Below are 16846 nucleotides of genomic sequence, written 5' to 3'. Positions count from 1 at the left end.
AGCTAACAGAGCCACTCAACACTTTCATCCATATAACTCAACTTTGCAAACATCACCTGACTTGGCGGCTGACCTCTCCAGAAGTCCCTTCATCTTTCCAACCCCATCAGCAGTAGTCACCATGGAGTGGAGTGGTGGGGGCATTAAGAGGGGAGAATTATACAAAGGACATGGAGAGAAGCAGAGGAGGCAGTCTTCACATCAATATGTCGGAGATAAGGGCAGGTCTTCAGGCACTGAGAGAGTTTCAGAACTCCCTTCCTCTAGGAGTGATTCCATTTACACTATATGTCGGTGGTACAGTACATAAACAAGGTGGAACCAAATCATACCCATTATGCAGAGAGACCATGAAGGTGTGGCAGTGGCATTGGCTTCGCGCTGCTTGCTAATTGCAATGAACATCCTGGGGAAAATCATCTGCCTAGCAGACAGGCTCAGCAGATCCTTTCTGAAGCCTCACAAGTGGTCTCTCAATCTCACAGTAGTGCAAAAAATCTTCAGATACTAGGACCAGCCTTGCTGCAATCCCATTGCTTCCCCATCCAACACCAAATTCAGAAGCTAACTTGCCATAGTTCCTCCTAAGGGACAATCAGTGACAGACACCTTCCTCCACTAATCACTATGTTTATACATAAAACCTTGGCATGCAATGCCTTAATCATCCTCACTGCCCCATTCTGGCCTCACTTAATAAAGCACCCGTGGCTTCCAGATCTCAAACTGGATCTTATGTCTCACACATCCATATAGCCTCACTCAGGCTTACTGAATCTCAAGTTAATTGCATGCCTCTCCAGTTTTATTGATAGCCAAAGATCCTGCCTTATCCTAGAGACTAGTTTCTATTTTGTTAGTGTCTCAAAAATAAATCATCATGAGCTATACACATCATCTCTTCAACCAGAGCCTCTTTTGGAGCTATAGTTCTGAAGGGTATCCTGCCAGGATGCCACCAGGGGTCTGGGTTGCTTGAGAATCTTTCCATCAGTCAGATTGGATGAAATAGGATAAAGGAGTTGTATACTTTCCATAATGCTGAATCCTTTTCATGCTGTACGATGTAACATTCCTCCCTCCTTCCCCACCCTAATTATCACTTTTCAGGAAGGACCTGGTAGACTTAATTGAAGCCTTGTTGTCCTCCTATGCCTTATTGCATTTGGATTATTGTATTATCCTCCAGGTCCTTAGTAGTGTATAGTCAGCAAACTTAATCCGAGGGCAGAGTCAGCAGAAGGGGATTATGAGAGTTTTTTTGCTGAGGAGCTTAATGCAAGGAGCACTAGTAGAATGGCCGGATAATATCCAATGAGCAACTCATTCCCAGCAGTCATAACAGGTGGACCAGGATGAAAAGGTCCACCATTATGGTAAGTACATGTCTTCCATGTGTAGATGCTATGTGGTGCATTTTAAATCTTTTACCAACCTTCTCATCCATGTATGTGATGTATCAATCATCACCGGATGTCTGATGGATATTTACATTTTGTGGCTGTATTCTTGATTATTTATGCCCTTCATCAATGGTGTGTTTTGCAAACATTCCAAATAGAAGCCCCATTTGTAGCTGAGCACTTTACACAGCTCTATAGATCCTTATCCCCTACTGCATTCCATTGCTAACTTTTGTTTCCTTTTCAGTGACTGTTTCATATATGTGTGTGTATATATGTATACACATATATATATATATATATATATATACATACACACACACACACACACACACACACACACACACACACACACACACACACACATGTATACGTATTCACCACAGCCATGTCCATCCTTTTCGCAAAATCCACTACCATCTGACCTTCTGCATTCCTTTGCTTAACACCATACCTACCCATCACTTCCTCATCCCCTCTGTTTCCTTCACCAACATGCCCATTGAAATCTGCTCCAATCACCACTCTCGCACCCTTGGGTACAGTCATCACCACTTCATCCAACTCACTCCAAAATTTTTCTTTCTCATCCATTTCTCATGAATTTCTCTTTCTCATCCATCGCACACCCAACTTGTGGAGCATATGCACTAACAACATTCATCATTACACCATCAATTTCCACCTTCATAAACATCACTCTGTCCAACACTCTTTTCATCTCCAAAACACTCTTAGCATACTGTTCCTTCAGGATAACTCCAACACCATTTCTCCTCCCATCCACACCATGATAAAACAATTTGAACCCACCTCCGATACACCTAGCCTTACTCCCCTTCCATCTGGTCTCTTGCACACACAATATACCAACCTTCCTTCTGTCCATCTTATCAGATAGCTCTCCCAAGACTCCCTAAACTCAGCAGTTTTGGATATAACTGGAGGATAGTAATATATATATTTATATATATATATATATATGGGTCTACCTGAAAATGCCAAAATCCGAAACGCTGACGACGAGAACACTGACACCGGAAGCTCGACAATGGAGAAGCCCGACAGTTGAGAATCCCGACGCTGAGAGCACCGACATGTAAAGTGTGCGATGGGGATGGACATTAGGATCAGGGTGTGGGTAAGGTAAGTGTGCGATAGCGACGGTCTGTAGGGTTAGGGGTGGGTTAAGTGAGTTAGGGTTAGGGCGCGGGTTAGGTGAGTATGCGATAGTGACAGACCTTAGGGTTAGGGTTTGGGTTATGGTTAGTGCATAGATAGTTGTGTATGTAAGGTTCAGTGTAGGTTTGTAAGGTTTTTGGTGTGCTTGTGTTGTGTGTGTGCTTTTTGGACAGGGGATTTGTTTTGTTTGTTGAGTGTCAGGATTGTGGTTTGTCGGGTATGTGACATTTCGTGTTTCTGAACTTTTGGTTTTGTGGTGTCAGTGATTTAGTTGTCGGTGTTTTAGTGCATCGGTGTTGACAGGTAGACCCATATATATATCTATTTTATATGTGTATATATATATATATATATATATATATATATATATATATATATATATACACACACACACACACACACACACACACACACACACACACACACACACATATACATATACATGTATTATCTCCAAACATCCATCGACAACCCTTTTTTCCTAATTTTGCACATGGGGTTGGAGTGTCACTTCAACAGTGACAATCAGCTAGAGCCATGGATCTACTTTTATATCGCGAAACCCACAACACCGAATGTTATTTTCCCGAGATGAAAATAAGGAATTCTGAAAATCCCTGAGGGTCGAATTTTCCCAGGGCAACTAAACACTTACCCAACGTAGGGAAATATACCCTTTCCTCCACAGTAGTGCAATCCCAGAGTTGGTATATATATATATATATATATATATATATATATATATATATATATATATATATATATATATATATATCTTTCTTTTCAGGAAAATAACATTCAATGTTGTGGGTTTTGCAATATGAATGTAGATCCATATCTACATATATTATAAGCAGATAGTGCTCACATTGAAATGGGTAATACAACATTGGATAAATATTTACAATATGTACATAAAGAAATACAGGAATGTCTCTACATAATATTAACTGGATGGCCTTGAGTTATGGTTTATGAAGTTAGTTGGTGGAGCTGAAAGAGACTATGGAAAGTGTTTAGTCAGGTATAGAGCAGAAACAAAGCCAGAATTCAGCTAGACATTATTTTAGTGTATATATAAATGTGTAGAGGTTAGCTATGGATCTCAGGCAAGTGGGACTGAGTTCCATGATCTAGCAATGCAGCTAGAGTACATGCCATTTCCTGCAGATCTCATAGATTTGTAGGTGGAGACAAGTGTTTTATCAATGTAAGTGCTGTGGTCTGTTGAGTAGTAGTAGTGGAAAATGTTGTTTAGTGTTAAGCATTTTGAAGGTTTATATATTATTTTATGAGTCCAAGTAGCCGAGTATATATGAGATGGTGGTGGAAAGTATAATTTAACCCACCATAATTGTTTTAGGAAGTAGCAGTGGTGTGTTCTATAAGGTTTGATAGCGACACATTTTGTTGTAACATTGTTCATTTTCAAAGGCTTTAACAGTTGAGCTCAGGAAGGCATTGTGTCTTTATGTAACAACTGAGTAGTCCAGTGGTAAATTTCTGCCTCGTATATCCAGGATCTGGGGTTCTTTTCTGACTTCTGGTTACTGTCTGTGTAGACTACCTGTTTTCCCTTAACTGAGCGCCATTTCCCTAGGTACTCCTGTTTACTTTTGTATGTAGCTGAAAAGGGGCCACAGACCAGGCTACCTATCTTTTAACAAATGATAAAAAAGTAAAATCTGTCACACATGAAGCCATATGTAATTCAGTTCTTTATGAAAATGTCTGCATGACCTCTACAATGAGTGAAGCTAGCACAGGATCTGGTAAGGTCTGGTACTTAAAGTTAATGTAAACAACAGAATATAATAGGGCAAATTCATCACCAGTGATTACTGGTATAATTTGCTGTTCTCAGCAAAGGTCGGCACCTCATTAACAGTTATCAAAACCAACACTAAGTACATGGGCAACAGAAAATTCCTGCACAAATTATTGACAATCAAGTTTCTTGAAGGAGATTGTAAGCTTGACACCAAAATCTGTGAACCTGTAGACAAAAACTCTTGTGTTAACATTTATAATTTTAATTTACATATAATAACCTTTCTTTACAAGAAATCACTACTTTCTTTTCGTATTGGTGTTTGTCTGTGTGTTTGTGCATGTGAGATACAGAGAGAGATCATCTAGTTTATCTGACAGTTTAGCTCAAAGGATTAATGTTAAAGAGATATTAATGAGCTTCTTGTAGTCCTAGGTTTGATTCTCACAGTTTCCAACTTTGTACATTTTGACTATGATCAAGGTGCTTAACAAGATTTACTATTAGTAATTTTGCCTCATTTACTTGGCATGTAATTCAGAGAAGTCTAAAACCTTTGGAAGTTGCAACTCAAATCAGTGACATTCCAAAGACTGGAAAACCAATAGAAATTTTTTTTGGAGGCAGTAGTATCCTCAAAGTGCAGGCAGACCCCCACACCCATGAACTATGCTATCTCACACATACACATATATAATGTACATATTTTATCTATGAGGTTAGACAAACTCACAAAAAAGGGAGAAAGTGAAAAAATTGTGACGGTCACCTTCACCATTTCCTGACTCTTAACATTAATTAAACCAACCATATGAGCATTGCTTAACTGGAGGTTGACAAACAGTAGGTTTCTCTACTTAACCTGAGGGTGCCTTAGGTTACCTGTGAAAGGAAGCACTTGTTTTGTGGATTACCCACTTAACAAATAAATAAAAAAAAAAATATTAAAGCAGCTTCTTTTTAGTCCTCTGTGAAATAAGAGTTCAGCCATCAGTTTTGGCCCTGGACTGAGGCATTACATTATTCACTTGTCTTTGTATATGCTCTCCAGTGGTAGCTGTAAGTTGGTATGACTGATGTGAGGCCAGCTGGAATAATCTCTACTTTGCTTTCTGTTATATCTCAGTGATTGACTGTATGTACCACTCACCTGATGCTAGGCACCTTTACACACTAACCTTTGCTCCACACTCCTATCTGGAGTGCACACCTGCCTAGTGAATAATCAGTTCATACCCACCAAGCTGGATTACTGACCCCGAGACTTGCTCTCAAACCCAGATCCTCAGCTCTCTGTTTGATGCTTTGATACTGTCCTGTTTGTCTGGGTTCACTTTCAGATTTTCAGATATCCTGTTGCTAAACCTTTCTCTAGGCACTATCCTATTCAACAATGAGCCATATCAACAGCTAGCAAGGTAGTATGACCTGTGGGTGGGCTATACTGTCTGTAGGCTGAGCCTCATACTGCAAAGTCTGGTATGCTTTCGCCTTACTTATATGAGGCAAATTCCACATTCCCACCTAAGTTTTGTGATCCACACTGGGGTTGGGCACTGTCATTTAAAAAAAAAACAGGCTTCTCTGTACTGACAGATTACCAAAAATGTAAACATTCTTCTTTATAGAAAGGTTACTCACTAAAATACAGTACTGCAACACCTAGGTGGTATATGGGCTTGGACAGTGGCATTTAAAGCTTTTGTCATAAATCTGCAAAAATTGTTGACTTTCACATTGCTATCCATAAGGATAACTGACTCTTTGGGCCAATGTTTCTTTTTCTGACCACCAATGCATATCATATAGTATATTATTTTTCAGAAATGTAGCCAGGGATACCATTAATAACATTTATTTATTAGCAGATGAGGATTTTTTTTTTTGTGGGTATTCACAGAAATATTTGATCTATTTATTGGATGGCGGCAGCAAGTTTTAGATTTGGTTTATGGCTGGATTGCAGGTTCTGTGAAAGAGTGCAGGTACTGAGCACTACACTTAAAATGAAAGTACTGTAACAGTTTATTGCCAGATGCAGATTTTAAGTTTAAATATTCAGAAGGAAGCTATTAGATATGTCATGGTATTTTGTATTTAAATTCCAAAACCTCCTACCATGAAAAAAGCTAAATTTGGTTACTTCCACAAGATACATTATTGGCTGTCTGAACAGTGGTGTACTCTATTAGAACCATCCAGCATATACATGTGGTTCCTTAAATCTGACTTCTGTGCTACCTTTCCAGAGTCACTGTGGTGATCCAGACTGTTGTTGTCCTATCAAAAGCAGTGTTGATATCCTAGAACCTGATGCATGTGCATAGCTGAGATGATGCAGATCCAGAGTTGTACATGAAAAATTGTAAAAGATTAGACAGACAAAATATTCATTATTCAAGAACCAGTTGTGTGAAGATGACATCATTAAGATGAATTCACCAATTTCAGAAAAATAATTCACGTTTTTTAGAAGTACAGCAACTTGGAGGTAGTCAGATAAAATGTAGTGTGCGATTTGTCTGCGCCTTCCAGGAAATGCAGAGTTGTCATTGTTGAACTGTTGTTGAAGCAGAGTCTTCTACATAGAACTGGCCTGAAATGATTTGTGTTGCATCCTTGACAAAAAACAGCCATTTTCAGTAAACATTCACATGGTGTGCACATACATACTGGTTTGTAGATGTCTTTGTACAGACGCAGGTATGTGAATATGTAGGTATTCTTGTGCACTTCTAAAATATGGACACTGGAATTGCAGTATATCTATGAGAGAGGAGCTGTACTGTATTTTGAATTTTAGGTCTGCACCACAGTTCTTAAACAGAGATAAATATTTATGTAAGGTCATCATAATGGTCAGGTCATGGCTTTGTGCAGTTTTTATACAGAATACTGAAGTGCAGATGTGTTATATTTAAGGTATAATTGCATTCATTTTTGTTGTGATGGCAACATAGTCTTTGCATTTACAAATATTTATTCCCAAGTAACATCAGAGAGCATTAGGAGTTTGAAAGACATCACTGTTTAACAGAATGTATTTTTTTTCTTTTTTTAGAATCTGTCCGTCTGACTTTTCCCATGTAGCTTTGAACCCATCCCATTTTAATTTGTGAGCCTCTGTCACAGGGAGTCTCAGTGTAACGGAGTGCTGTAAAATCTTTAACATTTCTATCTGATCTGTCTGCAGGCTGGCAGAATGCTGCTGGCATTATCTTCATACAATCAATGAAGGTAAATCATCAGTTAATTATCACCTGCTGCTTCCATTTAATTCAGCCTTCTGCTGCCAGCCCTTGTTGATGAATCTGTTGCTCCCTTGTGGCTCATTCCCTCTCCCTGTGCTGAGACCATGCCAGTGCTGTGTGCAGTGGGGTGTTGTGAGCAAGGTGAAATTATGCCTTACTGATGCAAGCCTGCAAAATAAACTTACTCTACTTCCTCGTTGCGGTTCCATACTGTACTGCAAGGTGTGCAGAACGTACATCCAAAACTTTACTAGCTTTTCATTCTCTTATCAATACTCAGTTCCCACCCTGAGCTTTGACATACTGAGATGTAAGTGATAGCTTTTCTGAGGGTCTGCAGTGCTTGTTTCAGTTGTGTAAACTGGATAACACTCGTAGCACAGCTGCTTTTTTTTCTGAGAGGTGATCTGAATGTTTTTGCTTGGTTAAGTGAGTTCCTTGGAAAGTCACACATTATGCAGCTGTTGGTCGTAGGATTTAAATTGGGGCCTTTAGAATGTAGTTTGATATTTAGCTTATTACTGTAATCACTGTAATTACTCTACCATAATACCTTCTTGTTTACGATGGCGAAGATCTGTAAAATAAAATACACAGAGAATAAGATTTAGAGTCTGCTATGACATAGATTTTGTATTTTCAGTACATTTAAGCAGTCAGTCTAGAAAAAGTAATGGAGTCCTGTCAAGCAGACACTTTTATTTACCACATTCCCATACACTGACTGATAAACTTCATATAGTTAAGTTGTTATAGTTAAAAGCTGTGAGTCAGAATCTCATGTCATATTTTTGACAGGGCTGTGATGCCACATTTACTGCTGCACACATCATGGCATGTGTTTCTGTTTGCCAGCAATAGACATATACAAATAAACACCAGTGAACAACAATATCAACTTTATATTAAATTCAACATCTTTACATAATGTTAGTCTCTTTTAAATATCTAAACACTCACTTAATTACAATTACATTCTACGTAACATTTCGAAGAGGACTATAAATAACATTTGATGTCTAGTCGATCAGCTTAATGGAATGTTGTGTTGCACATTCAACACCTTAGTTGTCTTCAGTCAGTATACATGAATTACTTGTATACATGTGAAAATATACAAATACTTTTTCTAGCATCCTTTGTTTTTGTAACTGTTGCTCAATTTGAAGACTCTTATGCATCTTCTCAGTAATTTCAGGTAATCGCTTTTCACATGTGATACTAATTTGCCTATTACACATCTCTGATCTTTGACAATAATTGATTTAAGAAGAAAGGACACTTTTTTACTTGGATGTCCTCCTTTGTCCAGTGACTTTCGTATTTTTCATTACAAAACCACAAATCACCCATGAACACTCTACCTTATTATCAAATGCCTCTTCCCAATATTTAGCTCTGTGCTTTTTTTTTTTTTTTTTAATATCGTAAACTCTCAGTTAACCAGAACTCAAGAATCAGCACTTTCAAGCAACTGTCAAAAAAACAAACAAAAAAAAACAAAACAAAACAAATGCAGTACAATTTTCATGTGTTGCACTTTCTATTCCGCCCCCCCCCCCCAGCAGAAACATACCTTATATTTTTTGAGTTTTAGAGTTTTAAAAAGGAAGATGGGAATAAATTCCCTCTCTTCCCAACCTGAGAACAAGTTAGACCAAAAAATAGTATAGGGTACAGTATTAGTCAGGCCTATTTTTAATAGTAGCTCTCAAGCAACCAGAAACTACAGTTATCCACTGTATTTTTTTAATTTCCCATGTACTTTGTATTTACAAGAATGTGAAGGAATTGCAAAATAGCTAACTGAAAACTGTAAAGAAAAAAATGACAACTACATTAAGTACTCACAAATGAAAAGCTAAACAAAGTTAAACAAATGAAAAGAGAAACAGACCCCCCCCCCAAAAAAAAATAGCAAATAACATTAGGGACATTATATCTTGTCTTAGGATACACCCCTTGCCAAAAAGTAAATTACTAACTTGGGCAGTAATTTTGTCCATAATCACAGTTTTCCTTTTGCCTATTGCTTCCTTTTATTTAAGTTTCACATAACAAAGACCACCATTCCACTTCTGTGAAGGGCAGTAATGGATTAGATTTATGAATGTATAGAATTATTCTCTTTGTCATCATTATTAACTGGAACTCAATTTTTTTCACTCATCAGTCATGTCCTCTCCATAAATCCAAATAAATGACTCCAGGTATATATTAAATGGGTAACCTATAACAATATGTATCAACATTTCTGTTTTAAGCTACTATGTCTGAAGTAGCTGACAGTTTATTAATGATTGTAATCCTGCATTGGTTTGTCCACACTGTTAGAACCTAGCAACTTGTGACTCCAAAGTTGGAAGGGTGGGGAAGAGGCTTCAGGAAGCAACTGAATGAATGGGGCTAAATGGAATGGGGTGGGGCTGTATTATGGCAGGTCAATGTCCATTACCTGTGATCAAGCAACATCTGAGGTTATTCACTTCATCCACAGACTACATAATTATTCACTCTTTATGACCACCTTATTGACCATATTCTCCATCCAGTGCCCACTGTTTATGGCTGCTGTATTAACTATATATTCCCCAGATGATATAAGGCTAGCCTTAGGTGAAATGGAACCCTGGCCAAAGAACTCAATGCACCCTCTGTTACACAGTGCTTCTCCTGCACCTCCATAGTACCTCTTCCCTGTTCCCCCCATCCTAGTCTATATCATCCAAATAGATTACTTCGTTCTTGTTTTTTTTCACACTTAGTCTTGTTTATTTAGCTGTTTCCTACATCCTTTTTATGCATCCTGATTACCCAAGAATCTTACTGCAATAAATGTGGTGGAAGCAACTGAATAAAGCTATGGGCTTGGTGACCTAGAAGCCCTGAAAGTCATAGTGTCTAGATGCTGCGAGGGGCATCTTAGAGCTTTTCTGACAGTCTTTTAATCCAGTGATGTTTTTTAAGGAAAACTATGTTGTGTCTAAAGGTGTATGTTCAAAGTTAACAGAACAGTGTTTTCTAATGAAGTGAGGTGCCAAATGCTTACAAGATTCTACAAATCTTATCTAGGAATAGTGCCTGTTTCACTACCTTTTCTATGTACCTCTTTGGTGTTAGACTGTGATGAAAGTAAAAAGCCAAATGACCACAAGCACACATTATATAGATCAGCATCTTGAGGAGGAAAACAGTGCACCTGGATAAAACCTACAGATAGACTGGGAGTGCATGCAGATTCCACAAAAAAGGAACTGCAGCTAAAAATTCAACCAGAGAACAAAACTCTGTAGACTGCAACACTCCACTCCACCATTACACCAGTGATCAGTTACTATCACACACAGTCTGCCCAAACCACCCAGACATTGACTTATTGTGTATAGTACTGATGACTATGATAAGTAAGAAAAAAAATCTAACTTGTTCTTGAAGCACTCCAGTCCCTTCCCCCACACATAGTCATTTTTATCATAGACATTCCCCATATCCATAAATTATAGCCACTTTATTTACTGCTTTAAAAATAACCACAGTTAATTATTCTAGCCGGTTGCATACCGATATACAATAGTTCTATAAACCCAGAGTATTGGCTGCTTAACCTAGGCAAGTGACAGAATGGTCAGTCATTTGCATTCACCAAAAGCTCTCATATCCAGCAGTTAAAGCCACATTTATTGATTGTGTACATAGGATCATAGGATTATAGGAAGTTACTAGGCTATTGGCCCTGAGGTCCTTATAAGCCTTGCCAAGAGTTTAGCCCATGTATAGACAAAAAGGGGAAAAGAGGTACTATGCACACACACACACACACACACACACACACACACACACACACACACACACACACACACACACACACACACACACACACATCACACATACTTACATCACACACACCTAGACCAATATGAAGCAGATTTTATGGCTATGTATACTTAGATGTCTGACTGGGATCAAATAATTAAATAAATATATAAATAATGTCCATGTGTATTTTTGTTTGCTGCTGTCAGAGCCATACAGCATGCAACCCCTTGGTACCCCCTATATAGATACACGTATACACACACACACACACACACACACACACACACACACACACACACACACGCACACGCACACGCACACGCACACGCACACACACGCACACACACAGAGACACTTGTGTCTGTAATGCTTTAGATATTTGATCAAATGAGTAAGTACACAAATAACTGTCACACAGGAATGTAATTTCTCAGCTCACTGCTGTCAGAATACATTGCACAACCCAGTGATAGCCCCCCCCCAAAAAAAAGCTAAAAAAATGGTTAAGAAAAGCATGGAGTGATATCGCCCTAATAAACTTAGAAAGTTACTAAAACATCATACTTTTGGTTCATATGTAAGTACTAGGTTGTGAGTCTGCAGGCTGTCACAAACTTATCCAACAAAATATTCAGAAGTTCCCCTTAGCCTCCAACATGCAAGACAATGTAGAGGTAATCTGAGTCTGTCCATCCAATTACCTAGATTTACCTTGATGGTGGCAAGGGTGCTACTCTTGTAAGGTCAGAGTGTTGGGGCCTTCATAGCTTTAAAGACTAGACACAGATCTCCATGAAGGAGTCTGTAAGAAACTGAGTACAGAGAGAGGGCTGCAAGTCTGTCCTGATAAGTAAGATTTTTGAGACCACTGATCTTTTTAGTTATGAATCTCTTGAGGTCTCTCAACTTGAGTGATGTGCTTAGACAAATACATGTCAGAAGGTGCATCATATTCAGTAATGGATCTGATACATACCTCTCAACTGTTGAGATTTTTGCCCCATATTTTTGTTCTGTTCTTCATAAAATTTGTGATTTTCTGGCAAATCATTGGGAATTAAAGTCACTAAATAATGGCAAACATTTCAGTTTCAGACTTCATATCCTTAAAAAATGCATGCTAATGCAACACCTGTTATTCTAGCAATTTTCTAAGTTTATAAGAGCAAAAATTAAAATCTGACCCTGGTTTAGGACATTTGCCCTCCCCCTTATTATTTTTGGCTTTGTCCATTTGTCCAGCTTGTGGTAAGAGGCTGAGAGGCATAGTCTGTTGAGGTACAATTATTGGGAAATTAAGACTTCTTTGGATCTAGTGGAGATGCCTTTGGTAATTAAATAAACATGACAGAAGGCTTTGAGAACTACTGTGGAAACTCATGATGGCCAAACACTAACACTAAGAAATTATCAACAAAAGTGCTTGGATTACTTACAAGAGTGCCTGATTGGAGGGGTGTATCACCAATATGGTAAGCAAAATTATTTTGTTTATTAAAATGAGCTATTATACTTTTTATGTTTCTTTTGAGCCCATTTTCCTTTCACCAGTTGTTAACATGGTCTAACCCATGTTTGAGCAGTTGTGAGTCAGTGGAACGTTGAATAACAACAACTATTTTTACAGATGCCTGTAAACTTGGTTAACTACAGGCCAAGAGTGTTGGCCTGAAGTTCTGAGAAATGTATGCCAAATAGGAGAGTACTATGCCCTATGGTACACTACTGGTACGTTTTTTGCTTTCAGGATTGGCACCTGTGACTCTAACTGAATGGGATCTGTCAGAGAAAAACTTAGCTATCCACCACACAGCATAAGGACTTTTATTCAGATTTACAAGTCTGTCAATAATGCCTTCATGGGGGTAACATTAAAGGCCTTAGCCAGGTCTAGATATGTTGTATGCACTGCATAACTTCTCTCCACTGCTTTAATTAGTATTTCAAAACAAATAATGAGGTTAAAGAGGCAAGAACTTTCTTTAATAAAACTGAACTGATGTGGATCTGGAGTTAAGAGATTTTCAAAGTTTAGATTAATGAGGTTTGAGATAATGCACAACATAGCTTTAAATACGAGCCTAATGGGTCAGTAGTTAGCAGTCAATGGTTGGGCCACCCTTGTGTAATGGCATTACAATGGCTGTTTTCCACACTTCAGAAATGTACACAGTGAAGAGGCTTAGATTAAAAATGTTAAATAGGGGTTCATATAAGCCATATTTGGCACTAATAATCAGGCAACCAGATATATTATCATGTTTAGTTCTTGAGAAAGCTGAGAAATTTGTTTCATAGTAATTAAAGAGAGCGGCTGGGGTTGTAGAACCTCTGGAATAAGTATAATTGTAGGTGGAGTAAAATTTGCTATAACTTTTTTAGTAAAGATATTAGCTGTTTCCTCTTGTGGATTCGTTCTGAATAGTGTTGGGTGTTAGTTCTTAACTTCCTGACATTGTTAAAGAAAGACAGATTTGTAGTTATTTTTGGTTTTCATGCCTATTTTATGTTCATATTCAACTTTGAGCTTCCTAATAGTTCCCATAAGCTCTTTGCTAGCTTGCTTAAGTGTACTCTTAATGCAGGTAGATTGATGCCTCGAAAAAGAAACTACATAATGCTTATAAGCATTATGTAGTTTCTGTTTCTTGTTATATAATTTATTTAAACAGATATTCCACCACAGGGGCTTGATTTTAAAATTCTGATTACATTTTGTGGAGTTGGGGACTGCTTTACTGATACGGCTAATTAAGTGGGAGTAGAAATTAGGGGCATATAGAGGAACTTTATCAATAGGGTCCTTCAAAAGAGGCTTGCAGCAAAATTTATTTATGTAATCAAGTAACTGAAGAAGGTTTGCTTCTGAGAAGTCCGTAAACAGAGAGATATTTACAAGGGAAGTACTTACAGTTTTAAAGGAAAAGGTCACTACCAAACTACAGTCTGATTTAATAAGGAATGATATGGAAATATACTAAGGAAAGATATGGAGATGCACTAGAGGTGGCTATGTTTGTGTGGCTCAAGATCAGGGATAGTGAGGCACCTAGTAGAATTGTTGACTATCTGCAAAAGAGAATTAGCATTTGTGATCTCAAGGAAGTGCTGGGAATACCAACCATTGGCAGTGTGGGTCAGCTAGTTTATTGATGGATAGTTGAAGTTCCCAATTAGAACATTTTTGGGTTTAACATAAATTTCAGCTAATGTGTTAAGAAAAATGTTTGCTCAATATTGGACATAGAGGGTATTCTGTAGCAAGCTCTGAAACTGTAACTAGTCTTATGTATGTTGATTTGTACTTCTAAGAGTCTAAATATGGTATCCTGAGGAATCTGTCATGAGGTGATGATATCTTTTTTTTTTAACTTCAATTGCCAGTAGGCCTGAAGAAATGAAAGACAAAGATATTCAGGAAGAGAGAGAGAGTGCTTGTATTGCTCTGAAACCATATTTCTTTAACTACACGTAGATGAATGTGTTGAAGTAGCAGGAGAACCTGAAGCTTGGGTATTTTTTGTTAAGATGTCTGACCTTGAGTAGAGGCACATTAATGAAAATTTATGAGTCTGGAATGTCTGTCAGATGGACTCTGTCTGGAAAAGGCACTATGGGGGAAGCAAAGGCTTTAGCTGGAATGCAAAAGCCTTGGGAAGAGAGGTGCAGACCATCCCTTGGGAAACAGGAAGGCTTATCATCCACCTTATCCCAAGCTGACATATTCTAAACCCTCCTAGAATGACACCAGCTTCACAGCCAATTAATAAAGCCAGTTAGGTTGTCTGAATTGTGGTTTCATTTTGGCTGATGGACAGAAACCTCTCAAGACCAGGGTCTTTCTTGCCTCAGAAGTAGCCATTGCTAGCTCAATCATATCCTTCTGCATGTCCTTGTAGGTAGAGTGTCTTAAGATCATTCGCCCATTGTGGACATAGGTTATAATCATATTTGTGAGGATGGAAGGATCTAAGAACCCTTATGTTCCAGATTCTGGCTCCAGAAAGACAGCTGTCACCTAGTTGCCTCTATGTCTTACAACAGAGTCACCTATTAGTAAAACATTACCATGGTTAGATGCAGTCTCAGTGGGCTATAAGGACTTAGAGTTTGCATCCTTGTGACTCTTAGAGGCATGCACCTTAGCAGTGGGTATGAATGGTGAAGATGGGTGTGTTGCTGTGTGAACTAATGTCTGATGTTTCTTAGTCTTTAGAGTGGGAGGCTTAGACAGTGTTCTCTTAACAACCTCAACATAAACTGGATTAGTAGAAGTGCTCTGCACTTAAGGTGTACATGTGTTGTACTTGTAAGAGGTGTACATCCCCTATATAGTGAATGACTATGAGATAGCAGTTAAGTATTTTTGATAATCATGACAGTTACCACATGCTCAGTACTATATGTCTGGCTATAGATGGGACAACAGCTGAAAGAAATTCTAATATTAATCAGTGCAGATGAAGGATTATAGTAGAGCAGGATAGGTTAATAACTTAATCTGTCTATCAGATCCATGAAATTAGTTGAGAGTAGTTAAAGTTCACTTTTGTTTTGTTGACATACTTTGGTTGAAAAGCATATGGCTGACAGTTCATTGAGATCACTACATTACTGGTATTGGGGAAAATGCCCTTTTCCCAGTATTGTGTGATCTCAGATTTAGAACATGTAAGTTGCAGGTATGTGTGTGTGTGTGTGTTTGTGTGTATGATGGGGTGGGTAGGGGGCCTTGTCCCCTGCAAATAACATAATTTAAATGATGGATGCACTGAGTTCATGTCTCATTGCAAGCTCAGTTCAGTGTCAGTGTTTTATGTTCTGATTTTTTTTTATGTTCATTACATCATTTTTTGTGGTTTTTGTGTTTTTAGACTATTTTTACAAGACATATCAGATATATAGGATATCCAGTAATCCAGTAAAGTATGTATTTTATCTCTGAAGACACCTGTGGAACAGATATTCTATGTATGTTTTGTATATCAGGTACTATATTGGTAACCATTTGAAATGTCGTGATCTGCTTTACTGAGTCCCATAGTGCTGAGACTGAATTGCTAAAAAAACGGACTACTATATACGAAGTCCAAGATGGTCATTCCTTGGAATATTTCTTTCTATCTAGTGATCTTGGAATTAGTATATAAGAATTTGGGGAACTGGGCGCCTGTCCCACACATTGGGGATATAGGGGCTTCTCCCCTGCAAAAAAAGAAGTTTAAAAGAGAAGGGCGATGTTCGATATTCACTCTGCACCTGCTCTTTTGATTTAGATTTTTTTTTACAGAGTATTGGCACTCAGCATTACAAGTGCTGACATTTCAGTGGGAAGATGGTTAATTATATCCGCAAGTTAAATAATTTATTTACGATAATACCTGAAATAAATATATTCTTAATTGATCTCATATGACCACCTC

The 16846-nt window shown here is 38.1% G+C and overlaps 1 protein-coding gene across 1 annotated transcript in view; it reads left to right on the top strand.

The window, feature by feature from the left end:
• LOC122789291 (phospholysine phosphohistidine inorganic pyrophosphate phosphatase) overlaps window positions 1–16846 on the top strand; it is a 1206440-nt gene that overhangs the window by 369547 nt on the left and 820047 nt on the right. The window lies entirely within an intron of this gene.

This window comes from Protopterus annectens, chromosome 14.part0 (assembly GCF_019279795.1).
Source record: "Protopterus annectens isolate FY-2018-M chromosome 14.part0, PAN1.0, whole genome shotgun sequence".
Lineage (NCBI taxonomy): Eukaryota > Metazoa > Chordata > Ceratodontiformes > Protopteridae > Protopterus > Protopterus annectens.
This window is presented reverse-complemented; position numbering and strand designations above follow the sequence as displayed.